This window comes from Lepidothrix coronata, unplaced genomic scaffold (assembly GCF_001604755.1).
Source record: "Lepidothrix coronata isolate B3197 unplaced genomic scaffold, Lepidothrix_coronata-1.0 Scaffold6, whole genome shotgun sequence".
Classification (NCBI taxonomy): Eukaryota; Metazoa; Chordata; class Aves; order Passeriformes; family Pipridae; genus Lepidothrix; species Lepidothrix coronata.
Window position 1 is genome coordinate 4,094,104 of NW_016690186.1, and position 14,095 is coordinate 4,108,198.

Here is a 14,095-nt window from a genome sequence, read left to right on the forward strand (position 1 = left end):
GTAGTCCTGCCCTTGTGTATGCACTGGGTACTTCACCATTAATAGCTTCACAGGGTACAGTCATAGCAGATTCCCACAAAAGTGACTTCAGTGGAGCTGTATGAATTTCTGGAGCTAAGTATCTACTGCCTAGATTGTGTGTTACACTCTCCTTTTGTATGAGAAGGCACAGGTTTGCTGTACTGCTTTGCATTTTGCTGAAAAGCCTCTGGAGCTAGGGTAGTTTTTTTGCTACATTTCTTGATAACTGTTCCAACTGTGTTTTCTTTTTGAAAGGGAGATTTAAAAATAGAATATTAAACAACGGTAACAGTACAGTTACCATTTACAAATGCTGAAGTTTTAGAAGCACCTGCAGTGAGTTTCTGCTGAGAACACTTGCCAAGTAGAAAAACACAACAGTTAAGAAGCCAGTTAATACAGATGCACAAACAACATGGAGTAGAACCTTAATTTCAAAATCCAGCTAAACACCTCAATATCTAATGGCATTGATGATTCACGAATAGTATGCAAGTGGGTGTTACCACATTCCAAGTTAGGGGAGGATTGTCTCCTTTAAAAACAAAAATAAAAGGAAAGGAAATGAAAGAAATAAATGCTGAAAAATAAGCTGTGAAAAAAAATAGTAAAAGCCTTCTCAAGGTCTGAGCTTCCAGCCGCACTGCTCACATAACAAACACTAACAAATGTTTTGATAACTCAAGGACTGTGTATGAGTGTGTGCTGGAGCTTCAATTTAAATGCATTAACAACAAATAATAACTTTTCATAAATTATGTTCCAGTTGCTGATGTGTTCTTTCCAAATATAAGTATAAATATGAGGTAAAGCTTAAAACCCTAATATAAATATAAAACCCTTTAATGAATTTTTAGCCCCCCTGGTAAGAAGAGATTCATTGGACTTTGCCAACCAAACGGCAAGAAGCCCACGAACTTTCACTGCTGTGAGGCTGTGAAAGACAAGGAAGTGATAAAAGAAAGACTTCTCCCTTTGGTTTGGGGCTTTGCAAATAAAACAATATCTTGTTCTTAATTACTGTGTTTGAAGACCACTAAAAAAATGTAGATTGCTCAGTATCTTGCGGTCCTTAAATACAAACAGATGCATGAGGAGCTAATTACAACAACAAGCAAGCTTTGCTGTCATTTAGTGGAAAGAAGTTGGTGCAAAGAAAAGCAAGAAAGAAAAAGTATCACTAAGAAAAAACCCCACCCTTTTCCTCCCTCGCAAAGCCCCAGGAGAGTCACCCAACTAGATGCTGATAATATTGGATAATTGGATCTGATGAAACAAGTTTCTTTGTAGTTTAGCAAAGATAAGCACGTCGCATCAACAAATTAGGATGTCAATCGTAATACCAATGGGACAAAGTTTGCTTTTTCTCTCTACTAGGTAGAAGCCATAGAGCCTCCCCCTGAAAAAACAGCAGCTAATTCAAGTGCCCTGGTCGGTTTCAGAATAGCTAACCAGGGGTGCTAAAGTCAGGTCCTACATCTCCACTCTCCTCCTCTGCATTCTGAGCCAGGCAGCTGCAGAACCCCCTGTGCCAGTTGATACTTTCCTCTTTCAGAGATCTCTGCTTGAGAAAATGTGAAGCATTTCGGGTACAAAATATGGGAGGAAAGCGACAGCCTGTCTGCTGATGTCCAAGGAATGATAACATCCACATCCTGCCTTCAGTGGTACACCTGGATTTCCCCACCTGGCCAGAGGAGCAGCCACCTGGGCGGTGCTGACTACCTGCCTGCACACCGCAGCTCCACGGTTTCATCTGCAGTACCGTAGTGCAGGAAATTAAAGCTTCTGGTCAGCCCTGGATAACTGTGACCATTTGTAGATTTGGCAGCAGTTTTCAGCTCTCTTTCCATTGTGTAATTTCAAGGTCTTGCAAAACACATGTCGGTATATGTAAGGGAAATCTGGGTTTCAAGGACAAATCTTCTCAACATCTGAGTAGTAAGATGAGATTGAGTCATAGGCATAAATTCTGCTCTGACAGACAACTTTGGTTTTAAATATTTTTCCTTGGTTTTAAACAGCAAATGGCAGAGATATGGGACTACAAAGGTTTCTGCTAGTTTTGTTTCTTCTTTTTTTATTTGTTTCTTTTTCTTCCAAACTCCCATATTTTCCTAAGCCATGTCCTTACCTGATTGTTCACATTAAGGTGAGAGATATATTAAAAATATATAAGCAGTAGAATCATCAGAGTATATGCAAAATGGTAGACTGTAGAAATATTCACTGCTAAAATTTCAACTGTTAAATGTGTTTTGGTAGGCAAAGAAGACTGCAGCTCTCTTAAACATGAGGAAATCCAAAGGATTACATCAAACCATGTTACAGACACTGACAGATACAGGCTTTCAAGCAAAACAGCTGTCATTAAAGCTCCTGTGACTGCTTAGAATACACTGTTGCAGTCTCCTAAAAAAACCCAAAACATAGGAAATGAAGAATACCTTTAGCTTCAGAACAGAGACGCAGCTCCATCTTTCCTCCTTTTTCTACAAATAAACAAAAGTAATGTGAACCCTTTCTATACCTGTGGTCATCAGCAAAGGCCAAAAAGCCACAATATGGCCTTCAACAAGCATGCTCATTTCATAGCAGTGACTGCAACCTCACACCTTTCTTAGGACTGCACTTAGTGCTACGTGTCCATTTTATTTGACATTAAGGTCTTCCAGATACAACATCACTTCCTACCTTCCAAAGGTTCCCACTGCTTGAAATGAAGACTGTGAGCACTGGGTAAAAAGCCCGAAGCAGCAGACAGTACCAGCACAGCTGCTAAAATGTTGTGTCATTCCTTTCCTCGGACACTCACACAAGCTGTCCGTGCACATCTACGGCAACAGCAACCTGCCAAAGCCAGGTTTTGTGTCGTTTGGTGTGACAACTAGCACAACTATTTACTGAGATAATTTGCACATTCACTTGCCATCCACAATCAACGTGCAGCAGTAGCTGAGATAACACAGAGCAGTTTAAATCCAAGCGCCACTGGCAGAATGGGAAAGAAGATGCTTGGGCTTGTAGAGGACAAGAGCATGCAAGAGCAGCTCTGTGCTGCAGAGGGAAGGAGGCAGGCCAGTGTGAGGCATGGCTCAGCTGACTGTTCCATGGGATGTTTCTCTGTGGAGCTGGCAAGACAGGAAAACAATTGGCTGCAGGACATGTACAGAGATGATTGAAGGTCACAGAGAACTACCTAGAAGGAAGTGTGACCTCTAAACCAGCCTTTTTACTGCATTTTTGATGGCCTGAAGGGGATCAACTTTGATCCAATGTTCTTGTCATTATATGGCACAGGAAGAAGGACATAGCTAATGAGTTTTTAAAGTCTCAGCACTCAAAAGCATCATTCAGGCCTGGTGTAATCTATCCCTGTGTTAGAATTACAGAGTTTCAAACTTCCATAGTTCCCAATTTTATTTATGGCATAGTACTTGCGCAGAAATGCAGACAAACACACATTAATGCTCACAGGAAATGCAACACAGGATCTCGTTGCGCATGTCATAAACCTTTCCTGTTCGTATCCTGTCCGGAGAATAAGAGTCATTTATTGGGAAGCACATGCCTTTTCTTTCTGCCCCCCTCCCCATGTCAGTGTCCTCGATGCCTTTCTTCTAGTCTTTCCATCTGGCTGCATGGTGAACTCCAGAAGCATTTGCATTGATGGCGCGGGACTTAGCACTAGATCTGTCATATATGGTTAAGCTGCTGCTGGGCTAAGCTCCCTTTTTTATCCCGAGTGGTATTTTCTCTTTGAACTTTAGGAATTTATACAGTGTTTTATCCTTTCAAGTATCTCTACAAATTCTTCATAGGATCTACAGCACAGGCAGGGCCTTTTTATGACAGAAAGACACAGTGGGTTTCCATGCTTTGCAGTCACTGTAATATAGCCCACTGCTTCAGTAAGCCCACTAGAATTACATTCATTATTTGGAATGGAGCTTACAGTAAAGAAGTCGTTTGTTCTGATAGTCAAGCGCACCATCAAAAGTCTGATTGCCTACAACAAATCAAGAGAGTTTTATAAGCCCTACAATGTGCTTTCATGTGTTGAAAGAAAAAAAAAGCCACAAATTGTGCGGGAATAATTACCTTTGTGCTAGCTTGTTTTAAAAGTAAAACAGGTAACGTTTATGTGTAAATGCAAACAGCAGTAACAATATGGGGCTCCTAGGGTATCAGAAATGTAGCGTTCCCTGAGGAAATACAGAAGAGCACTACAATGGGACAAATGAAACATACCCTTCACCAAAACATGGAGGTATTCTACCTATTTTTCTGCTTAAAAAGGATGACTGGCTAATCCTTAGTTCAGAGAAATGTACTAAGTAGCTGCATTTTAAGTTACTGATCTTGTACAATAACTATTGTTTACCTTTTCTGTGAAAAAAAAGTTCCATGCAGTTGCCCATAATAATTTCGGTCTTAATATGACTCGATAAACAGGGGTTATGAATGAAAAGTTAACAAAGTACCTTTTAGGGTAGGCCGATGCAGTGTTCACAAACACTGACTGCTTTTAAATCCTCTGTATCTGTCTGGAAAAACAGGGACTACAAAAGCAGTCCCTCTAATATTACAGTATTTGACAGTATGTATCACCTTTCTCTGCAGAAGGTTATACAGAACACAGAGTGATGCACTTCCAGTGTGCCTGTCTGTCGGCTTGAAACATACAGCAACTTACCTTCCTCTCTTCAGTGCCAGCACTTAACTGAGGACAAGTATATTCCCTTTTCAGCAGATTCAGTAATAAAAAGGAAATCTGTCCGTGGGCAGAAACAGATACAGCTTGACCCTGCTCCTGCAAACATTGGTCTTCAATCCATAAAGATATTCCCAAGACAGTTCCTCATGTAAGTAGTTCTGTAAGGTCAAAAGACACCCTTTTTCCAAAGAAGCCTTTGCAAAATGAGTTGTGCTCTGTCATTTTAAGAGAAAAGAAACTTAGCTGGAGCATGTGCTAATTTTAATTAACAAAGTACAGTCCTTCTCATCTGATGATTCGGGTGGTTTTTTCCTTTTTCCTCTCCCTCTTTCCTTCTACTGGTTTCAGGCTTTTTTCTTTCTTTCTACCCTTCCCTTTTGCATTGTTTTTTTCTCCTTTCACATACTATTTTTCTCCATACCACTTTCCCTTTTTAACAATCTTCCTCCTCCATCCTGTTTTTCTTTCCCTTTGCCCTCTCCCAATCCTTTGGAGGACTACACCTGTGTTTTTCTAACAGTCCCGCCAGAAGCAGCTGAATGCAGGTGATAAGAAAACTGATAAAACCCCTTGAGACTTAAAGGCTATATTCCTCCTAGCCTGCACAAAGGGAAATGGTAGATGTGGGCTAAGGAGACAGGAATTAATGAATCAAAACTTGCAGAATTCCCACACAGGCGATTTACATTTCTCTAGTTCCCCTTAACTAGTGCACACCACCATTAAACTGCTTGTTTTGGTTAATATTTAAGAAGGGAAAAAATGAGCCAAGTCACATGGTAAACACATCTGAAAGACTGAAATAAGAATAAAAAGTTAATAAAAGTGTGTACACGTCAGTCATTATACTCAGACCAGAACACATCCTTCCATTCAATATTTAGAACGCACCATTTCCATTACAGAAGCAAGTACTTGCCTCTGAAACCTACAGGAGTGCTATTCGCCTTTTGAAATCCAGGCCCTAAGAAATTACATCATTATTCCCCCTCTTCAAAATAGTGCTTTCATCATACTCATCTTGGACACCTCATCAGGTAGGTTAGTCCCCACCAAAAGCCTGGTCCCATTCTTTATGCCAAAACACACTCCCTAGGTCTGCTGGTACATTTAACTTGTTGGCTTGCAGAATTTCCCTGTGGACTGTGTGCACTTAGAAATCAGCAACCACACAACTTGATTTGGGAGTTACACAGACAGCTGCCATGTCTTCAAGTTAAGCATAAAGGGACTACATTAGATCAGATAAATATAATTTATTTCCAGGATTTGAGAAAGATTTTTCTTATCCCAATAATTCCAGCCAGTATAACTTGAGGATCCTAAAAAGATATAGCTGAATCTCTACTTTTATACTGAGCGTATCCAGAGCCCATTACAGATTTTGCCAAAAATCACAGATCTTTGGTTTACCTTATCAGCTCAAAGAAAACTGTGTCCACAGACCTTTCAGAATTTGAAGAGAAGCCCATGGCAATTTTCAGCTGAGTATGGGATGCTATTCAGCCTGCAATCCACAAGTGCTCTCTCCTAGTAAGGAGAGTTGGACCTTCAAGCAAGACACCTGTGTGCCCTAAGACAGCAAGGCCAGGTGATTCTCCAGCATCACGTTGAAAAAATTAGGGAAACAGGCTTCTGCAACCAAATCCATCTGCAGACATGTTCTTGCCACCTAGCTTTCCTATGTCCTTTCTGTAGAGATGCAACTAACGTTTAGGTCTTAAAAAGGACTTATAAGTGTTTAACTATCAATTATTATACGGCCTGTTAGCTGATTGCCATCAATGGAAGGAGCTTAGCTGGGGAGTCTAGCTAGCTACACAGAAAGATTTTGGAAGCTATGACCTATAAAGAAAATTTATTACATTTTGTACTGACAACTGATTTCCATGCAATTCTTGCTCATTGCAGTATTTCATACTTTACAATGCAATTCAAAACAAAAAGCCCGGCATGCACGAATTTCCACCGATCTCAGGCTGTATTAGTAGCTGTGTTGGTAGAATCTGAGCTGGTAGCAAGCTTCAAGTGGTTTGTAAGGGGATTCACTGCAGCGAAGTGTCATTTTCCACATTCCCAGTTGTAGTAACAAGAGTGCCTGGATTCAAAAGACTAAATAGCCTCCTTTGTTTATTATATAATCTGCAAAACTGCAGGCAAAGAGCAACAAGGAAAGCACAGATCCTTCCTCTGAGCTCTCTGACATGCCTGCTCCTCAAAAGAAGTCTCTCTTCGGGTCATCACTTTGGTACTCAGCCTTTTGCTTTGGCAACTTTTTTGAATTGCCAAGATCCCTATTTATTATGCCCATACATACAATTATCTACACATATGTATGTGCTTTGCTGGCTGCCCACATTCAGGCCCATCTGTTAGGCTGGCGCTCTGCCCACCGAGAAGTTGGTCGGTCCGTTCCACTAAAGCGTAACTGTCAAGTCATGATGGGCTTTGGTGGGCAGCCAAGAGCCCTTCTTTCTCCAGGGAGGCAAAAGCCTCCCAGCGCAGCTCGAGTTTGTGTGGCACACCACACGAGCACGCTCATTGACACGCACACCAAAGCAAAGAGGATTTCAAAGAGGAAAGAAAAGAGGAGAGCTGACTGGTACTTCAGACTGTGATCCAGACCTACTTTCTGGAGGTGATTATAGTGGACAATGCTGCTGCGGCTGAGCACAGGCCAACCATCATTTAACTCTGACTTTGGCACCAATCAAGTACAACAGGGCAATTGTGAGACAACTCAATAGATGTAAACAGCCACTACACAGGGCAATTCTGCAAGGCATAAGGGCATATACAAGTGGCCTAAAAAAGGCAGCTCCTTCCACGTGTGTGTAGACTTGGTGAGCAACTATAGTTGCCCAGGAACCAGGAGTCAAGATCAGAACAACATGTGTCAGATCTTCAATTCAGCCCAGATCTTTCCAGGAAGATCATCCTAGCATCTTGTGCACGCTGCTCCCTCTCATGTTTCTGATTAAAACTGATTTTTTCTACTTGTACTATGTGAAGACAGAGGTGGGTCATGATTTGCTTTGGGAGTTTAATCTTCCAATGGCAATAATTACATTCCAGAAAATGCTGCTTTATTTTCCACTTTTCCTTTTCTCCAGTCACCTGTGGACCTAGCCACTAGGAGCCTAGCACTCAGTGTGGCTCTTCCTCACAGATGGAATCAGCTCACCCATCCTCCCTGGTGTCAAGCATGATGCAAACACAGTTCCGCCTTCCTGCACAAGCCAGGATGAACTGTTCAACGTGGTCTCACTGTTCAATGGGTCTATTCACCCATAAGTATGACACACAAATTCTGGCACTAAACCAGCAGCTCCTCAGGAAGGCCCAAGGGCAAAATTATATCATGCTTTTACTTAAACCAACATGGTCAAACTGTGGAGGAGTCTTACCAGTTAAACAAGCCTCCACTCACACCTGCGAGGAGCTGGGGATCAGGAGCAAGTTCTGGCTGAACTTTTCAAAAGCTGCAAACAACGTAGAAAGATTTCCTTTCCCCTCCTAATTTTAATCATGTAATAAAAATCTTACATTATGATTCTTACATCACAAACCAGTTTATAGACATTGCTGTCACATGACATTTTACTTGCTGTTACCTCTTTAGACAACTAAGCCAAGGCAGAGCTTGTCAGTACCAAGAAAAAAGAAAATCAAGTTTGAATTTCATTTTAAGCAAAATAAGCAGAGACATCCAGACGACTACATGAGGAAATTCCACGTGTATCTTCTACTTCAATTTGGAATGGCTCTTCTAACATCTCTTCCCGCTAAGAAGATTAAAAAAGACCAAACCATTTGAGATACTGCATTTCTTCTTGACATCAATCTGGTCGAAGATTTAACTGAAAACAGCCTTTATTTTTGTACTTTGTACATTATAGGATGAAATTATGTTACGTTGTAATCTCTTTTGAACAATTATAGAAATCTCTGTATTTCCCTTTACAGGCTGTTCTGTTTATACAGAGAAAGCATCCCTGTACAAATGCAGTCTCTGTACAATGAAAGGTACAGCTCAGAATTTCCCTCTGGGTGCTTGTGACACATGCACAGGCATGTGAGCTGACAGTGGTACTTCTCACATAATCAGTATAAATATAGTGGTTCCAGGAAGAGATGACGTCACACATTTTATAGTAGAAGAACTGTATAAAACAATTATATTCCCTAGCAGCAGTTGTGGATATGCCGTACGTTAAGTACTACAGTTGTGATCTCCTTCTCTCTTCAGTGGGAGGAAGAAAATACACTAAGACTGTATTTATATCAACATAAATGAAGGAAAGATTTAGCCCCATAATTTCAGTCTTGGATGTTTTAAGTAGTAGGGCAAAAGCCTGGCTCTACCGAAGTCAACAGCATCAGTGCATCCAGTCTCAGGTTTGTTGATCTCTACACCAGGGCACAAAGACCACTGAAATTTCCAAGTTTTTACAAGTGACTTGGCATTTTATCTCAGTTGCTGAGACTGCTAAACTGTCCCTGCACTGAATTCTCCACAAGAGACACTATAGCTATCTACACATCTAGAGAATAGAATAGGTACCTGTCACTTAGATGAAGCATTTATGCTTTAATTGGAATTTGTATGATTTAGACCTAAATTGGCACAGCTTTCCTGCATGGTTTTCAATGCTTTCATTGTAAGAGTTTCACAGTTTAAGGCAATGTGAGAAGACAGAAGCATTTTTTGCAAGACCATGAACACACGTACCCTCTACTCCAAAACCAGTTGCTAACATCTGTTGTTACATACAAGAGCTTAAAAATATACAGATCAATAATGTTCTGCTACAATTTTCAAATAAAAAGCTCATGTAATTTTTTCCAAACACGGTCCCTCTAGAAGCTTTTGTAATGATGTAGGAGAGGGAGACATTGCACCACACTCTTCCAGGCCATTCCAATTGTCCCACACATAATTTCCCTGCTGCTCCTCCCTCTCCATTTTCAGCAAAAGTGTCATTCTTGTGCTGTTTCTGCAAGTGGACAGAATTTCGAGCATCTGCTCCCAAATGGTTACAAATCAAGGAACCTTCATGCTCCATTAGCTTGAGAAGACGGTGTTATTAATGATTGCTATTCAAGGAAGTTCACAGTAAGTGTCTAAGTGAAGACACCTCTGATGTAAGGCTTTGTTTTGTTTCTGAAAACAGCTGAGTGAGCAGTCTTCACTCTCGCTGTTTAACATATTTCTGAAGCTAACACTTCTAAGAAATTTCAATTATTTTCATTAGCTTAGCAGTAACATCAGCTTCCTCTGGAAACAGAAACAATACTATCATTCTACAGTAATGCTCATGAAAGTCATTTAGCTTAAGCAAATACCAGGGCCTATGAAGATGCAGCACTGGTCTTAGTCCTCTACTCTTTATCCAGTTGCAGAAGTCTGAAAAAGCTGGTTCAAATCCAGAATGCAAAAAGTGAAAATTTAAGTATTAGGCCATATTACTACTGGACTTGAAACAATGTAAGAAATGAATGAGTATATCCTGGCAGACCCGATTTGCTCGACAAGGTAATACACCGTTATTTCCCACATGATCTAAACCAGCAGCCTTTCATTTCAATAGAAGCAGGACCAACTCTGCAAAGGAAAGGCGAGTTGGAGGACTCACTGAGATTTTTGCCCGTTACTTGCCTAGGTGCACAACAAATGCAATGCATCCCATGCATGAATACCACATAATACCAAATTTAAAGATAAGAGATCTGACTCATCACTACACTGCACCAGTTTTGTGCCTACAGGACTCCATGTTCTTCCATGGTGACTCAGACCCAAGACTCCCCTCTCTCCAGGAAAAACATGACAAGTCATGCAGTACATGTCAGACTTACCCATCAACTATCATCGCCATTTGCACTGTGAAACTAATTGGAATGTAACATTCCATACTACTTACTACTTTGCTGTTATGCCCAGAGATAAGAATATAAATAATTAATGTAAAGAGCAGAAGTTTAAAACACAGTCAACTGAATTAACCCTCTTACACCTGGCAACACACAAGGAGTCCTGTTTAAGAAAGCGGTCCCTTGCCAAATGTTAGTAATCTCGATATGAGCACGCTAAGATTAACACCATGGAATTAAAGGGAAGGAGATTAGCCACTGGAACAAAAAGTTTCTCTGGAACAGTTCTCATTCCAAGACTGCTGCCTTCACTTTCCTAATCCAAAGCTGCTGAAACAGAAGAAATTTTCTGGACAACTGTAAGATAGGCATTGACTGTTTCTTCCAAAAGGACACGCAGTGTTTATGACAGCTATTTTTGGCTTTCGGCTATACAAATAAAAAACACCAGGAGGCCGATTTTCTTCTCACAGCTTCATGTCAGTATATATTCATTGATTTCAGTGCAATTATATCTGATTATTTGCCTGGCATGGAAGTTAGACAGATCAGTGCTGACCCTTAAAGACAATTCTGAATGGACTTACACTGGGCAAAATGGACAGGAGGAGACAATCTATTCTACGGTCTCTGACAGCGTACAACTGTAGAAATCAAGGGAATCATTAATAAAGAACTAAACCTTCAAAAGCCAAACAAACCAAAACAATTCATCCTTCACCTTGCTCTGAATCTTAATGGATTGCTATCCAGCAGCTTACCATAATGTACCCAATGCTTTTTTCCTGCCTTTTCTTTTTTTCAGGATTGGTGGGTTACCCTGGCATGCAAAGATCAAAGCCACACGTTTGTTTTCAGGATTGGGTCCTGAGGTACTCCCTAGAGAGAGCTGAATCTTCTATAGTTTAGCCTGCACAGTTTAGCCATCTCGGGGCACTTGTGCACACAATCAGTAACACACTGAAAACTGCTCATGGAAATGATTACACACCATTGGGGAACCACATATACTAAGCATTATATGCATAAAATATCTGCTTTCTTGGGATCACAGTCTGCACACATATGTAATTTCCTATTTACTACCACCACTGCAAGACTACAGCACCTCATTCTGACTACAGTGATATCCCATTGAGAGGTCAAGCCAGGAGCTGGTATTTTATGTGTGACTTGCTATAAGAAGGAAAGATTTATTCTTTGGCATTCTATTCTTTGAATTTTAACTTTGCCTTGTGAAAAAAGAAAAAAACAAAATTCACATAAAACCACAAAAATATCTACTCCAATGACTACGGATTTTGAATAAATATAGGACCTTGACTGGTGACTGCAACAAGACGGCAAAAACCTAAAAATGTGTCAGTAGGATCATTCTCTTTTGAAGAGCAATATAAAGACATGCACTTAAAATAGACATGGAATTGGCTTTTATTTCATGCTCACTTACCCTTTGACATCCAGAAACCGGGATGATTTAAAAATCTAGCACTCACTACTCTCTAGTTGCCGTCATTCTATTAGTCCAGTTGTGTGCAAATTCACAGTTGTGAAAGACCACCTGGTATCCAGGTAAAAGCTACAAAAACAGCTCCATAGCTAATGATAGTGTTAAACCGTAGAATCCATACCTTTACCTCCATTATTAAACTACTTCCACATCCCAAAAACAAGGGGAGGAGCAGAGGTACAGCATTCAGAACTGAACAGTAAGTTACAAAACTTTGAGCACAACACTATATTGAATGCCTAAGAGCACCAAATTTGTGATGCTGCTTCTTACTTGGTGAACCTCTCCTTTTAACATCTCCTGGATCACCAGTATCTATCGAGGATTACCAGGCAATATTGTTTCCCACCAATGTTTAAAGTACTACCTAAGGTATCACCTATGCTGGGAAGTAGATCCAGTGAGTAAGTAACAGATTCAACGTCCGCCAACAGTATTTCATTTTAGGTGGTAGCTGGTCTTCAGCATGGGAGAGTAGTACAAGCCAGTTTGGCTGCAATGACCGAGATTTTCACTGCCCAACACCAAAGTTTGCCAGCGAGCCGCCGAACGCACAGGTAAAAGGCAGTCGCTGCTGCGTTGCGGGGCGCCGTCCTTTCGTCACTTTTACCTCAGCCGGCTGCAAGAGGCGACAGCAGCCGGGCAGGGACAGCTTGCCGGGTCCCCGGGGGGTCTCCAGGGACCCGCTGCACGGAGCGGCTGGGTGGGCGACTGGGAGACAGCCCGGCCGTGCCGCATGCCTGTGCACACACACACCGGGAGCGCCCCAGCAGCGCCCGAGGACAGACGGGAGCGCCGAGCAACCCCACAGGGGGCGGCCCCGGGAGGGTGGGAGAGGCGGAGGGGCAGCCCCTACACACACCTCCCCCACCCTCCCGAGGCCGCCCCTCACCTGCGGACAGCAGCGCTGCCGGGGAACCCCCGGGCCCCCCGCCCCGCTTAGGTGCACGGCAACAGGCGGCTGCGCCCCTCGCCCGGCACCGCGCACCCGCTGCCCCGGCCGGGATCGCTACCTCGGGAAGGCTCTGTGCGCTCCCGCCGCCGCCTGCTCCCGCCGCTGCTGCCGCCGCCGCCGGGGCGGATCAGCTGATATTTACCTGTGAGGTAATGCACGCTCCGTAAGGTCACCGTGCACCCGCCGCCGGCACACGGTGCCAGGCAGGAGGAGGAGGGACGCGCCGGGAGGAGCGGGAGTCGCTCCTGCTCCTGCTCCGCCGGCGCCGCGCACGGCGCCGGAGCGGGGCGGCCGCGCCGCGCAGAGGCAGAGGCGGCCGCTGCCGCTGCAGCTCCTGGCACATGCTGCAGGTGTCAGCGCAGGAGCTGCCCCGCCGCCCGCCCGCCGCGCCCGCCCCGCCGCGCTGCGCAGCCGCGCCCGCCGCACCGCGCCGGCGCCAACGCCACGCGCCGGCGCCCTGCGCAGGCTGAAGCCGCGGCGAAGCCGCTGCCCGGCCCCGGCGCCCCCCTCGAGGGACGCTCCCCCGCCAGCACCGGCGGAGAGGGGCGGTGGGAGCGATGACGTAGTGGGGCGTGGGGCAGGGGCGCGGCCGGGCGGCGGGGCCGGGAGCCCCCTCAGGGCCCCCCGAGGGCGCGGCTCCGCCAGGGGGGTGCGGGTGCGACCCCCCCATCCCCGCTGGGGTGGCGGGCGGGCCGGGGGAGCGGCGGGGCGGGCGAGTGGAGAGGGATGATGTCATCCTCTTTTCCCGGGGAGGGCGGGGCTTGTCCTGGGGAGGAGGTGGGCGCGACGCCGCGGCTCCCCCGGGAGCCGGCACAGGAGAGTGGCAAGCGCGGTGCGAGCTTCGCTCGGCGCCTGGACAGGCGCTGCCCCGGGCGGGGCGGGCGCCGTACCTGCTGCGGGCTTTATCGCTCCGTGCCGCAGCAGCGGGGCGAGGGTCGGGCACCGGGGGAAGGCACCCCAGGCGGGGCTTCCCGGAACCCCTTCATCGGTCCCAACCCCGGGCGGGGGTCCCCCGGCG

The 14,095-nt window shown here is 44.4% G+C and overlaps 1 protein-coding gene across 1 annotated transcript in view; it reads right to left on the minus strand.

The window, feature by feature from the left end:
* DTNA (dystrobrevin alpha) overlaps positions 1–13,338 on the minus strand; it is a 229,422-nt gene extending 216,084 nt beyond the window's left edge. The window contains exon 1 of the mRNA XM_017831626.1: positions 13,220–13,338. The gene's annotated coding sequence lies outside the window, so the exon portion shown is untranslated. The remainder of the gene's footprint in view (positions 1–13,219) is intronic.
* Between the last annotated feature and the right edge of the window lie 757 nt (positions 13,339–14,095).